Raw genomic sequence first — 15654 nt, forward strand, 5'->3', positions numbered from 1 at the left:
TTTGAAACTCTTCAGTTTCATTGAATATTTCCTTGTTCTTGAATTATGAGAGGATAAATAGGAGAATTTGAATTATGAAAAAGGGCAGATTGCTATTTTCATTGGTATTTGTTCATTGCTGAAACATACATCATATGAGTAGCCCCTCTTTCTTACCCAGATTACTTCTTGGTCTCTTGATAACGTGATGAATGGCCCCTCAGAATAATAGTAATCTGAGCCCATTTGGCTACTTTCTGAGCTGTGTAAAAGAGTCTGAAGTTTGAAGATATGAAGGTGAGTGAATGTGGCAACATACATGGAATACGGGATCATTCGGAATTACATCAGTATTGATCCTACAAAGTTACAAATGAGCTGTTTCATTGAAAACCTGATGTCATTCAGAGCAGAAAAAAGACAAAGGTTATAACTGCAAAACTGAACTATGCTGATAAAGCTGCCTTTTTAAAAAAGGGTCTGGATAATTTTTTTCCATTAGTGAAATCTCTGAAAAGCCCTAAATAATTGACTGTTCAGAAGCCAGCAACTGAAATTGAAGTTGGAAGTGCTGTTTGCACAGGTGGCTAACCTACTGGGAGACTCAATGCTTACCCTGTCGTCCATATCAATTATTCTGAGACATTGTCTGTTCAATGTCTGCCAGTTTTGATAACTGAAGCCTTTTTAGAAACTGCTGACACAACATTTATCAAATTATCTTTAGGGTACAGAACACTTTCTTTATAGGAACATAATGAGCATAGATATAGGATCAGCTGCAAGGACAGTAAAACACCAGTCCAATTAAGAAATAGCCCCACATTTCTAGGAGTCTAATTATAAGCAGAAAGTGGGAACCCAGAATGCTATGCTTACAAGGTGTTGTATGGACTTTTGTATAAACAATGAAATTCAAGCAATTATCCCTATGGTTGCCAAGGGATTTACCTGTCTTTTGAAAAAGCCTAACTTTTATGAAGCTTGTAGTCTGGCCCAGACGCTGCAGTGAATAAGATACCACACACAGAGATTTGTTTAAAGTGAAGGCTGCAACATTCTTTAGAGGTAGCTCCTCCCCATGACAAATAAGTCCAGTGTGGTTCCCAAACCAAAAGCTGTAAAGACAGAGCAATCCTTAAGAGGAGGCCATATCTAGCCCTCTCCTGTGAAGTCCACCCAGATCAAGAAGGCCCCTTGTGGGTAAAATGAGGATTTCAGTGGCATCTTCCAGTGTTGACAAGTCTCATATATTTGGTGTTTTTCTTAAAGTTCCAGCTCATGAAGTCAAGTCGTCTTTCATTACTGAAGGAAAGAAAAGACTTCTGCCCTCATGGTTAGGGAGAAACCCTCAGTTCACATTTCAGGCCAACCTGAAGACTTAAAAACCAGAAGGCAAATAAAAAGAACCCCACACTTTTTTTATTATTTTAAAAAATCTCATTATTTTAAAGCTCAACTCATGGTTTTTGGAAGCTGAGACATGCTTTTTGATCACCCGGGGTTGACAACACTGCAGTGAAGGCTTCCTGTTGCTCGGCAATGCACAGCAAGGGTCCAGCCAATGCCCAGACTGCAGCAGCAACTCTAATCCCTCTGCAACCTCAATTAACCTGTACTGAGCTGTACGAACCATTAACCTGTGCCAGCCTGCCATACAGCAATGCCAAATAATCCTCAGCACCACCTCACGGTTACCCACCTTACCCTGCGTGCTCCGAGAAAGACAACCCCCACCCATCGCTAGGTGCCAATTTGCAAAGTGGGAAAAGTCCTTCCTACTCCCTTTAAAAAGTGCTAGCTAAAAGCCAGGGCAGATTGGGAAATCTAGCAGTAAAGAGGTAAAACAAACCCAAGCAAAGGGAGAGTTGTGTAAAGAACATAGGCACAAATGATTGCCCATTGCCAGAATGAGCAGTATAAGCTGTTGTTGTAAGGTATATCATTAGTCCTCCATAAGGTGCCCATAAGGTGTATAATTATGTCCCCACAAGATGCCCCCATAAAATGGGGGCAATCAGGCTATGGGAGTGGGAACTATGTGCTCTGATCTCTGCCCAAATCCTCTCCATGCACAAACACTGAAGAAGAGGGAGGAAGAGGCACTGCTGATCCTCTCCATGCTAACTAGAATTCCAGAGATCTCTTATGCCCAGATGTTAATCTACCTAACAATGGTAGCAGCATTGCTCATTTTAGTATTAACGTATAAGCCAATATCTTCTAAATCTGCAATACCTACACAGTTGAATGACAGGGAGTCATTTATGGTTGAATACAGGGCACGTATTGGACTAAGCTATAGAGTAACTGCCCTGCTATCACTGTGTTCCAAGCTACTTTTTGAACTTTTGGTTAACTGCTGAAGTCAATGGTGAAACTCCCAGGGGGAAACATCCAGCGGGGGCAGGATAAGAAACTTCTTTACTGTATACTGCTGTGGGGGGGAGGGGACAGGGAGATGCATGTGTATAGGGAGTGCGTGGGTGGGTGGGCATGGGTGAAAAACAAGTGGAGTCTGGCTCCAAGGTCTCAGTCATGATCCAGCACTGCTAAGCCAACTTGAAGGGGGAGGTAAGTTGCATCAGGAAAAGGGTAAAGGATGAAGTAGGGAAATTAGTCCGTGCATTGCTCCTGGGGTACCATAACTACATGCTGCTGGTGCCAATCCAGCTCATAGCAATTGTAGAAAGGTGCAGAGAATACTGTAGATATGAACTGCATCTCTAACTATATCTATCTATAAATGCAAAAATCAGTGCAGACAGTATACATTGATATTTGGAGTCAGTGGCTGATTAAGCTCATGCAAGCCAGTAAAAAAAAACAAAAAACAAAAAAAAAAACTTTCCCCAATGAGTAATCTTCAATATTTTGAAAAGAATAAGTGTATCTTTTTTCAGGTCAGACAAATTGTATTCTTAAAGGAAAGTGATCCAACATATGGATTTCTGATACCACATTATAGGTCTCATGGTATCTGGGAGTTAATGTCCAGATTGTATCCACTTACATCAACACAAACTTATTTTTAAAAATGGGCAACAATCCCCTAAAACTTCAAGACTGTTTGCTTTAAATTCACAAATGTACATGTCTTTCTGTATGCTACTATGACCTTGGTAGCAAACATTTTTTTCCCTTGGAGCATACAGTTAAATTTAATGTCCATCCTATAATCAAATAAAATGAGCATAATGGCCTCAAATGTTTCTCTGGAGGAATGTAGCTTACATAGTCACCAAAGGGATTGTATAACCACTGGCATCAGACACTTCTCAGTAGCACTGCCAAGCTCAATGCAGAAGAGAACCAGAATGTATTCAGCAAACAGACCAAATTACCCCATAACTGACCTGGAGGGTATTCCTCCTCAGTCAGCCTTTACCTCTCTGATGGGAAAGTGGGAATAAGGTTTACATTACAGCTGCATGTGAGGTATCTAATTGGAGAAAGTGATTGTTGTGATTTGAAAAGCTTTTAATGTTCATCATTGAAATTGCAGGACCAAAAGACAGAGCCCTGTTTTTAGTTGTGCTTGTGGCCACAAAGGATCGGAGTGAAAATCACAAAGAATGCGTGTGGGTTAGGTTAGCTGAATCAGTGCCATCAAATAGAAATTCATTCAAAATGATCAACCCTGAAAAAATAGCTCATGTAGAAACGTTGCCAGTGCCAGCTATTAGTGCCACTAGGGACTAATAACGAAAGTTTGAGCTTGTAAGGGTGGAAACTGAAGCAGAGAGTGGGCAGAGTGCTATGTACAACACACATGCAACAAAAAATATAAAGAATAAAGAACACAGGGTGGTTCTGTGAAAAGTTTAAGTGGATTATATGCAATATATCAGTATTTATTCTACACATGTTGAAATAGTGATATCTAGATGACAAATTCCAGAACCCTTAAACTGAGCATCCATGAGATAGTGTATTGCACATTTTGACCTCCTCACCTACACTGTGTCCACCAATCTCTCGCTCCCAGGACTACTGCTAAGAAACCCAAACCTCTGACCAGCTGTCAAACAATTACCTTTAAAAGGAAAAAAGTCTACCCTAAAAGTTTATCCTTCCCCCTCTTGGCCTTTCTGGTTCAAACAAACAAGCAAACAAACAAACACAGTGTCCCAAATCCTGATCTGGGGCAATAGTCAGTCCTGGGCCTATGATAGTTTTAAGGTTCAATATCTCCTTAATCACAAAATCTAGGAATTTGGGCTTTGTCATTAGGACATGATTCAGTTCCCCTTAAAGTCAATGTGACTCTTCCCATTGACCCTCATGGCAGTCTTGTTAGTAGCCCTGGTGGATCATAAAATATCATTCCTAACAGCTGGGATAGTATTTTGTATGGAGAAGCTATTTCAGATCATATTAGAGGTTTTCTAAAATTCGTTACTTATGTTACTGTCCTTCCGAGGTCTGTACGTTTGGTTTCATGGTATAGAAGGATATGGAAAATAGAGCCTGTAACACTTATTTTAAACTTTCCAGAAAATAGAACTTGTATAAAGTAAGTTGTGTGTGCAGAATACACAATGGCACTGTGTGGTATCCCAGTTTTATTGGCACTCGTTTAGGATGACCTGCCTAACTTAACTTGTGCATGGCTTTGCTCTTGAGACCAATGTGGTCATTTCAAACCTCTTCCAATAAAACCTTTATGTACCACACCACATGATCATGCACTCATTCTGTATTCTTTATAGGATACCTCTTATGCCAAAATAGCTTTGGGGGATTATTGAATCCATAATATGTAGTGAAGTACAAGCTTTCGTTTAACTAGAAATCTTTAAAAAAAGATTCATGCAGCCGTACAAAATCATGTGTTTAACTTACAGGGAACAGTGGCTTGCAAAACTCAAACAACTTATGTGAACTCTGCAGACTCACAAAATAGATTGCAAGGTGCACAAGATCTTGAACTGCATTTTACCTTGTCCCCTGTTGCATTCTTACTCGTTTGAGTTGTCTGCTATTGGTAGCTTTATGCTTCTCCACTGCTGTAATATATAACAACGCCAATGGCAAGGATGATAACAATCCAGTTGGACAGATGTATGTATTCTTTGCCCTCTTTTAAAGACATTTTAATTAGCTGAGATGCTAGAAATGAGCAAAAAGAATCAGAAAATTTTCCACTAGTGATTGCCATCAATAATCATTATGCACAATAGTCGTATTGGATAATCTGCTCTCTATACCTCTATTTTTTCCCCAATTAGACTCAACAGTTACATGAACTATTGTGTGGACCCTGATCTCTAACAGGACTATCATGTCTTTGTCTGTCATCCAACAGTTTGTATGAATAAGAACATACCTTGTGCTGTTTTTGCACCAGTGAGGTTTTTTTTTAATTTTCTTTAGCCTTCATTCAAAAGTTTAGGTGATTCATTCAGTACCTTACATATAATGAGCCATGACTAGTAGTTCTGACAGGAACGTTTACATTCAATTTCCACATCTTGGTATCACTTAAATTAATACCTGTGCTATTAGCAACATTTTCCGAAATTCTTATATGACAACATTAGAGCTAGAATAGTGTCATTCTTTGGTCAAAGACCCCTCTGAAGCATTGAAAATTTCACACCTAAATACAAGCTACATATATCCCCTGTAACTCCAGCACCACCTTGTAATTTTTCATGCCCTAGGTGATTGTTGCTAACTCTGCCCCCTGCATCCCAAAGTTGTCTGTGGTGGGGTGCAAAACTAGCATTGTGAACTAAAATATGATTAAGGGTGTGATCAAACATTTTATTTGAACATATTCAATCTTAGGAAAAAGGAAAATGGGAGAGTCATGAAGAGGGAAGTGAGAGTAAAATACCAAGGCAGAAGGCAGTGTTTTGTATCTCAAACACACTTTCAGTTCTCATAATTAATATAAGTATTATGAAGAATGAATGTGCTAGAATAATGGTGAGCTGTTCTAATAGAAGAGCTTTCATATACAAGCTGATAATTGTCAATCCAATTCATCTCCCCAATTTTTTTAAACTTCAGGGAGAAAAATTGTTTCATGACTCCTTGGGCAATTAAGAAGTTAAGAACTCGGTAGTCTCATTTTGTTGTTGCTGTTGCAAAGTTCCTGTTCTCTAAAAGCCGGTCAGGAAGTCCAGGGATTAATTTTGCAGCTCATCGATGTTGTTTGAATTATTTACCATCAAATCAACCAACTCACCCAACAAAATATCAAAAGTCCCCGTTAGATTGAAAGAGGTGAAAATAAAATTCAGGGATCACATCTGTGACAAACCTCCAGCATTAGTCAAAACACATTCAAAAATATAAACAGACAGACAGAAACAGGCATTTTTCTAAGCAATACTCTTTATAATTCTTTTGACATGTCTAGTCTGGGGACCTCAAGTCTTCTGAGTTGTCACATTGATTTATACATACCAACCAAATAAAAATGCTTTCGACAAACCTCTTGCCCCCACCCCACTTTGCTCCTGTTGTTATTTATTATTTGTATTGAGACAGGACCTAGGGCCCTGAATCGGGGGTCATGGCTCCACTGTGCTAGGCACTGTACAGATGCATAAGAAAAATATGATCCCTGCCCCTAGAAGGTGACATTTTAATTAGTGTGTATTGTAGCATGGCAAATTATCATAGAACCCTGTGCAAAACCTGAACCAGAAAACATGTCTAGGTAGCAAGCAGAACCAGAGTCTGGAAGGATCACATCTTCTTCCCTTATGGGCTACGTGGAAAAAGTGGGAAAATCTTTGGTGACAAGATTGGTCATAGAGGGGCTAGATTCTGGCTCCTTTATTCACATTATGAGTTCAGTGGAACTACTCATGAAATGCAGTTCTGCTCAGTCTGAGTAAGGATGACAGAAGCTGACCTTCTCAGAAGCAACTTGAAAAAGCTGGTCACTTAGAATAATAAATCATCTGGTTTTGCACTTCATAAATGTAATACTACCGTACTATCTTTTTGCAGATTTCCTAATTTAATCTGATTTCTTTCCTGTTGCTCTCATTGTGGTGACTCCATCTTCTTCACTTGGGTTCCTGGCCAAACTGGAGTGGACAGGACACCTCTATTAGTGATAACCATGTGTTGCTCAGTGTGATAGCCAGTGAGTATGCTGTGCAGAGCAATGAAGACAGATACACAGTCTCTTCACTCACACATACAGAAATCTCATTGCCTATGCCATGTTTCTGGAATGAAGTGAGAAAATGATCTTGCTGGGTTTCCCAGCTTCCCTCTCACCTGCAGGAACCAGCTAAATCTCCATATTTAATCTACCAGAGTACATATGGTAGAGTAAAGATAGTGAACTCTTGCCAAGGACTGCTTACTGCCTTGTCTCCTGGGGTGGAAAAAGAACAAATTCTTGATTACAGGATAAGAGAATAAATCTCTCAAAGAATTTAACAAGGATAAAATGCCCAATAAAGTGAGTTTCCAGACTTCAGCCTAGCATTTGCTTGGGGAAGGGAATTGCAGTGAGACACAGAAAGATTTGCTGAAGGAGATTAGAACTGAAAGTTAGCAGAGTTCAGTAGAGGCAAAGCATACAACTGGTCACTATAATAAAGACAATTTCATTGTGCTCAGTTAATGGGATTAATTTTTTTCCTGGGGGAATAACTTAAAAACGTTTTTAAACACAAGTGTTTAAGTAATTAGCAACCCCAGAAGAGTAAAAGGGTCTGAATGGTATTAGGGCCACTGAAAATTTAAATCTAGCGTTACCCTGAGACGAGAAAATAAAAATCAGTTCCATAGCTGAGTCATCATTCTCATGTCATTAAATTCTAAGAAAAACTCTCTCTTTCACTGCTATCTGCATCTATCATAACAGAGACTATGTAGCTGTGTTCTACAGCCCCTTAGGGGTATGTGAATGCTTTGTGGGGGGTCCAAAAAGTGCCTGAACTTTTCCTGTAAAATCTATGCATTTATACAAGATCAAGAGCAATTGTAGCATCAGGAAATATTTAGGGGCTGATTTTCAAAATTAGATATGTGAAACTGTCTGTGAAATAATGGTGTAGGAGACCTAGGTTCAAGTCCCTGTTCTGAATCAGTCCTTCCTGCCAAAAAATTTCAAAATGTCTGTGTTATATCTTAAGACAGAACAAGAAAACTTTTTGAAATCTCAAAATTTTCCCCAGGATGGGAAGACTGTTTCCTGCCCCAACTGTAGTGCAGAGGACACTTGTGTAAATGAATTTGTCAGAGGGCTTTTTAATTAGAAAATCAGATCCTCGGTTTCATAAATTTTAGAATGCCCTTATGATGACAGCTCAATTACATTCAGGATCCCTTCATGGAAGATGCTGGGCACACTCAGAGTGCCGTGGTTTCACACTGAAGACTCGCAGTCTTCACTCTTCTCATTCAACTGAATTAAAATCTCTTCCTAGGCAATTCAAAAATGTGAAACACTGGAAAGTCAAAGCCACAGAGTATATTGATGCATCTTTGTGCTACACCCATAATATTAGTGCTTTTTAACACAAGCAGTCTCCTGCAGTCAAATGCAGTGTTATCCCAAATAAAGCCCTTTTTGACATCACAGACCAGCAAATAAAAATGAGGTAGCAATGTTCTCTTATACTTTGCAGGACCTTGCAGAGTATCAGTCCGGTTCCTGCTTTCTACTGTATGTATACTATGAAAAACAACTCAAAATGTAACAGAAAACTTTCAGGAAAAGTAAATCTGTAAGGATAAAATAGACATTTCTGCATGCAAACATACATACGTTCAAATATTTATAGCTTTTAATTTTGTTTTGTTGCAGAAAATTTAAGGAACACATCCCCTACTTCACCATATTGCTTATTTCACATTGTCATCAGGAAGGATTTATTGGGAAAAAAGTGATCTTCAACTTTTATCCCCCTTCTTTCAAGTATGTCATAGTGCCTTCTAGAAATAAATAGATATTGGATGAGACATTTTCCTAAGCCTAGCTCTTTATAGTTCTTTTGACATGTCTAGTTTGGAGACCTTGAGGTCCTTTGGAGTTGTCACACTGTTTTATTAATGCCAAAAGAATCAGCAAACCTTAGGGATAAAATACTATAAAATCTTAGGACAAACATTTTTATTTCCACATTTCAGTTCAGCAAATGAAAGATTACAAATATTCATAAGCTCCTGTCTGTTTTTTTTAAATGCATATAATTGACGATAGTTATGTGTTGGCATTGCCAACTGTCATATCAAAATAATATCTAATATTTGAACAGTAACTTATCCAACTGAAATAAGAAAGGAGCCCGCAGATAAATTAGGGACTTTAAAATTTAGCCTGGATGCTGGACTAACACTACAACAGCAAGTGATGGGCGAACTAGATTGGATAAAATATGGAACAGGCTAAACTTTCACCTAAAACTGAAATGAGTTTCCAAAGAAGTTTTAAATTTTTTGTGAATTTCTTCCCTTCCGTTTTCAGCCAGAGGCAGAAGTTCCAGATGCAACAACAAAAGTAATTTTCATACTATTTCCATCTTTTGTGAATCCAGAAACTACCAGAAATTTTGCAAAGAAGCCAGCTCTCAACACACTTTCAATTTGGTTTCTCACCCAAAGAGGTTCAAATAAGCATCAATTGGCACGAGAGAGAGTGTCTGATCAGAAGGTCTTCATAAACATCTAGGAGAAATGTTCAGATAAATTGTGTGTGGGGAAGAGTTACAAATCCTTGTGAATGATCTGTGAACAATAGGAGAAATTTGAGAATTTACCTATAGACAGAAATTAGTGAAGGACAGATTTTCAAAATTTGGGACCTATGTTTTGTTTGCCAAATTTGTGCATGCAGCTGATTTGAGATTGGGTTAAACAATAAGCAATCATGGGAGAATAAAGTGAGAAATCCAAGGTGATTGCCAACAAAACATTCAGAACAGTGCTCTCAGCCTTGCAGCTCCTATCTCTAATTTTCAGTTACTTGGACTGTTCTTTCTGCTCTTTGTAGTGATGTTTCAATTGCTGTAATCTATAAACGGAAACCAACAAGAACCAAAATAATCTGCACAAATGTGTTTCTTAATTTCAATATTCTGCCTTTATTTGGTTATAGTTTTCTCACTGTGTCAGATTAAGATTCACATGTACACAGCACCCCTGAAATGTGCACTGTATTTGGAATTGTGTTCCCACTCTGTTTTCCAGTCCTGCTTTAGTCATTGAAGAGCAAGGGCCCCTTCTGAATCAAACACAATGTCACAAAGAGCACGAAAGCCATGAAATGCTACAATTACCATGAAGAAAGTATAGCTGATGCATTTCAGAGTTAAATGTGTTAAAATCCAGGCTAGTGTATGGTATGTTTTGTTCGGTAGGCAACAAATATACAAAAAAATGAAGGTTCCATTTGTCTTAGAAAAGATTGCAAATCTGACACCTATTCACCAGAAATAATGTGGATTTAGCATGCACATTCAAATGTGGCACCAAGAAAGCTGCTTTCACAGATATGTGCACTGAATGATTTTATCTTATCTTTTCATTGTGGCACTGCTGTCATATGAAGTATAACGTTTTGACACTTCTTGGAGAAGAAAGTGAAAGTCACTGTAGGAGGTGCAGGAAAATTCCAGAGAGTGGAATTGCAGTCTTAAGTATCAGCTGCTAATACTAAAAAAAATCTCAGGCATTAAAACAATGAGTAGCCTCATTATTTACACAGTTCCTTTAGGACTTTGCTCCAAGAATTTTATGGCAGAAGGCAGATTCTCAAAATCCTCAGTCTGCTGTGAACTAACCTATACTAGTGTGATCTATACAACTCTCTCTAATCTTACCACTATGATTTCTCAGATTAATCGTTTTCCTCCCTCTTGCAATACCTTTTTCAGGCACTTCTTTCTCTGAGACAATAAACAAGCTCGCTGTAATCTGGGCTTTTGCTTCTCCATTCGAGGGTTCTTGCTGAAACATCTGAGCTTGAAGCTTTGGGAGTCTGGATTTGCAATACTGCAACCCAGTTTCTTCGCATAGGCCCCAATTCAACAAAGCATGTTGTTTAAGAATGTTATTTTTGCTTACGTGTTTTATTTATTTTTCAAATTTTAGCACATACGTAGTGTATTTTGTTAAAATTGGAAAGTGGGAAAATAAAGCAGTTCTAGTAATAGTTATTCATCTTCAGTTTAAACTAGCACTTCATAAATACAGAAAGGGCAATTAATTGAATATAGTCTGGATTTCTGTACAGTAGATATAGAAATTCAGAACTGCTCACTCTAAATCTACCTCAATATATATGAACTTTAGAATGTATGGAACAGGAGAGAGTGGCGTTTTTTTCATTAAAATTCTAGCAGAAGAAAAGGCATCTCTTTGCTGCATTTCCCTTAATTCTTCATATTAGATCCCCAAGGAATCTTGTTCCCATTGGATGCTTTGCCATTAGGGGGGTCACTGGCTCCCTCTAGCTTCTCTTTTAAAGGATTACACAGAGGTTTAAAGGCCAGACAGAAGCATCTTCTCTGGAACAAGTGGCCTACTAAACTGTTCATTATGTGACACTAGGACAAGAAGACACTCTCTGTGGTGCCTGCTGTACTTGCCTTTGACATTTTGAATCTGGGATGCCCTAGACAGCACTTGGCTTAGAAACCCCTGACTACAACCTAACCTATCCTTAAACTACTTAAAATTCCATAAAGTAAAATTAATAGTCTGATTGTATTTGAAATACTGGAGGAAGTTTCAATAAATAAACAAATTGGAAATGGTCCAGAGGAAAGCAATTAAGATGTTCAAGTCCTTTGAGAGACTGACCTCTTGTGCTAAAGCTAGGAGAGACTATGTATATCATAGAAGAGGTGCTCAGAACAGTTCAGGAAGCAATAGCTGGAAATAACTATCTAAAGTAAATACTCCCATCTGAGCAACTCACAATCTTTAATATAGTTATCTTCACAATACCCCTTTTTCCAGAGGGGGAACTGAGGCACAAAGGGACTAAGTGACTCATTCAAAGTCACACAATAAGTCTTTGGTGGAGCCAGGGCCTTGAATCCAGATCTCCCAGGCTAGCAACCTAACCACAGGACCATCCTTCCTTTCTATAAATAATGAGATGATACAGAGCAAGAAGAAATTTAAGCTTGATACCATAGGGAAATAATCCAATGATAAGATCAAGCATACTATGGACCATGCTAATCTTCCAAACAAAATGATGGAACCACCTTCATTAGAGTTTAGCAATACGTAGGCAAGATAGAACGGTCAGGAAGACAGTCAGCCCATCTTCTGGCAAGGAGGTGGGCTGACTGCTTTACAGTAACAGTACTTTTCTATCTCTAAGTTTCATAATTTTGTAAGGCAGAAAAATAAAAGCAAGGTGGCCAACTAGACAGCCTAGGGGGAATCATTTTACATTCAGTGTGTTGCTATTTAAAAGACAAGATCGGAAGCAGATGTGCAAAAAAGAAAATAAAAATGTAGGCAGGAAGGAATACCTCAGGCTATGGCTGTACCTATTGTGCTAGTTAATGCGGAGTCCACAAGGAATATTGATTTAATTACAGCTCACAGCCAGCATGTGAGCTTATCTTTAAAAAATGATGTATTTCAAATCTTATGTAACCAGGGAATACAGATTTTTGCACAGTTCAAAATGGAGGAAAAGTTGGCACAACAAATCATACCTAAGATAAATAAGGTCATTGTCCATTTGACACACCAGCTACCAAACAGCATAGAAAACATTGTCCAGAGTGTTTTTTGGCCTAGCAGTCACAAAGTGGCAAACTAAAGGAAAGCCAGGGATCAATGTAATCTGGTGGCCTTAGCTCCCGGCAGAAAATAAATGCTCTCTTGAGGCAAAATCCTGCAGGCCTTACTCAAGCAAAATTCCCACTGGAAAATGAAATTGGGAAATTCTATCTAATATTAAGTTCCATTCCTTAAGGGGACTACATTAATACAGACCACAGGGCCTGCAAGGAGCCCCATTAATTCCTCCACTACCACAGGGTTGTGGGGGAGGCCTGGAAGAAAGTGGTTTAAAGTTGGCTACATCAGCCTTACACAGCCTGGGGAATCATATGCATGGATAAGCCTCAGCTTCTGCTTTCTGGCTAGTTTGGCTCTGCGTTTGAAAGGTATAAAATGTTAATACAGCAAAATGGACAAATATTTATCAAATAAATAAAATTATCCACACTTTTTCAAATCTCATAATGTTTTCCCTGACAGGTCAGATCAGGTCAGTTCTGAGTGTATATGAATCTGTTCATTCATCTCATCTGAGAAATTATCAGATACTTGAAATTATGCAGAGGAATAAGCAGGCCAAACCCAAGGCTGCAAAACTCTGGGTTATTTTAGAGGCCGGAGCTGTTACCAGAGGACAGAGAGTGATGTAGTTATTTTTGGCCTACTGAGATATTATAGGTATTTATCCTAGAGATTTTCCAGAGTTTCTGCTATGCCTGCTGACCTGATTCAGAAAGGGGCAGGGGGTCTGGTGCTATAAAAGATGCCTTCAGGACTATTAAAGAAAATTATGTACAGCTCCTGTGTGTCAGGGCCCACATTTCTCAGGCAAGTTTATTGTCCAGCCGGATGCATCAGAAATTAGAATGCCAAGAAATTGATGGTAAAGAGTATCCAGTATTGTATATCACTAGGAAATTGTTCCCAAAGGTAAAAAGATATGCAACAACAGAAAAAAAAATGTTTCACTATAAACTGGGCTTTGAAAGCACATTCCTGTTATTCCTTAGAAAATGAGTGTGCTTTGGTAAAAGATCATCAGACCTCAATATGAATTAATATAATGTGGGAGAGAAATGCCCACATAAGACAGTACAGTGTATGGCATTTCAACTTATGTGAGTAGCATATATTTACACCCGTCCTTATTAAGCAAAGCATGTAGGCACATGCTTAAAGTCCTATTAAAGTTAGGCATGCACTTTAGTGCCTTTCTGAATCTGGATGGACTTAAACATGTGCTTTGTGCGTTCCTCAATCAGAGCTCTACAGATGTTGACCAAATAACACGACAGATCTGAGATGGAAATGTTTGAGAGAACAAGATTCCTTTCCGGCCTGAGTAATTTGTAGTGTTATAAAGGTGATCTTACTATCCCCATTGTGTTCTCTTCACAGACTAAAAAAGCCTCTACTGAGAGCATACTGTTTATAACTCTAATTAGGAAATAATTCATGAAAATAAACATTCAAAGTACTATGTGACCATTGAAACAAGGTTCTATGTGTCTCTTTTGCCTTTATCTGTACTCCACATTTCCCCACACTTTTGTCCACCTAAAGTCTCTGTTTAGTCTTTACATTAGTAGCAGCTTAAAATATTTGGTACAGAAAATCTGGCATCAATTTTGGCATCAAGAGCCCAGAGTCTGGTTTGTTTGCTGACAGATTCATGTGTCAAAAGTCCAGGGCCAACTCCAGCTTTTTTGCCGCCCCAAGCGGCGAAAAAAAAAAAGAAAAAATCCCCCCCGATTGAGCTGCCGCCGAAGTACTGCCGAACTGGAAGGGAGGGAATGAGGGACTCGCCCCCGAATTGCCGCCAAAGACCAGGATGTGCCGCCCCAATAACTGACGGAGTGCTGCTTCCTTTGCTGGTGCCTGGAGCCGGCCCTGCAAAAGGCACAACCTGGAAGTTGTCTATTTTAAAGTGAATTTCAAAGCTTAGATCAATTTTGAATTATAGAAAGTACATATTTAGCTTCTGAATTACTTCCTGTCATTCTCACATCTCTGCCAACTAACCAGCTATGATTTGCACATACCTACATTTTAACATATAGTTTAAAATTCTTTTTATCCACCATGATATTCCCCCAGCTCTGCTGGGTTCACTAGAGATATCCCAGAATGCATCATTCAAAGATGTTAATGATTCCACAAGGGTCAATGGTGGACTCACCTCTTCTCTTTCTGATGTACCAGAATGATGGGAAAGAATGGAGGAGATGGAAGAAGAGGTCATTGAAAATCAGCATGTAGCTCTGTGCCTAACTCTAAACTGATCTAATCTCTTCAGTTCACCTTTAGGGAGACCAGCTTTTATTTTCCCACCCTTATCTGCCTGGTCTTTTTATGTAATTTTACACAAACTTCTTTGATCTGAAAATCAAGCTGAAAATATGAGGAGTATTGGCTTTCTTATGAGATGTGTGGCATTTCTGATCCTGTCTGATACTGCAAGAATTCTTTTGATTTTCTTGTAGCATTTCACTAGATCCATTTCTGATATAGAAAATAAATCAAAGTGCAGATGTGTGAAATAAGTATAAGTAAAAATATGAATTACTTGCAGCAGAGTTGATACAATTAGGGAATTAATTAAGAGCAAGCTAATTTTCATCATTGACCAAATTGAATCCAGTCTCCAGAGCTGGAAAGTTTCCATACAAGGATTCATGTTCTGCTCCAACTATCTCAAATAAGAATCTTTCTACTATTAATATACTCAATAACATTAATTATCATACTTGTATTATTACAATGATCCGCAAGAATTTCACATACCACACTATAAACATACAGCCCTTGGAAATGTAGCCACCTATGAGGCAGAGGCGTATGTTATGTTGCATAACAGCATACTTAAGGAAACGTGTCATTCTGGTCAAGCACACCAGGCCAACCCCCTTTTCTAATGAAAAGAGACATGGGACCTTAAACATTCATGCA

This window comes from Natator depressus, chromosome 4 (genome assembly GCF_965152275.1).
Source record: "Natator depressus isolate rNatDep1 chromosome 4, rNatDep2.hap1, whole genome shotgun sequence".
In the NCBI taxonomy this organism is placed as follows: Eukaryota; Metazoa; Chordata; order Testudines; family Cheloniidae; genus Natator; species Natator depressus.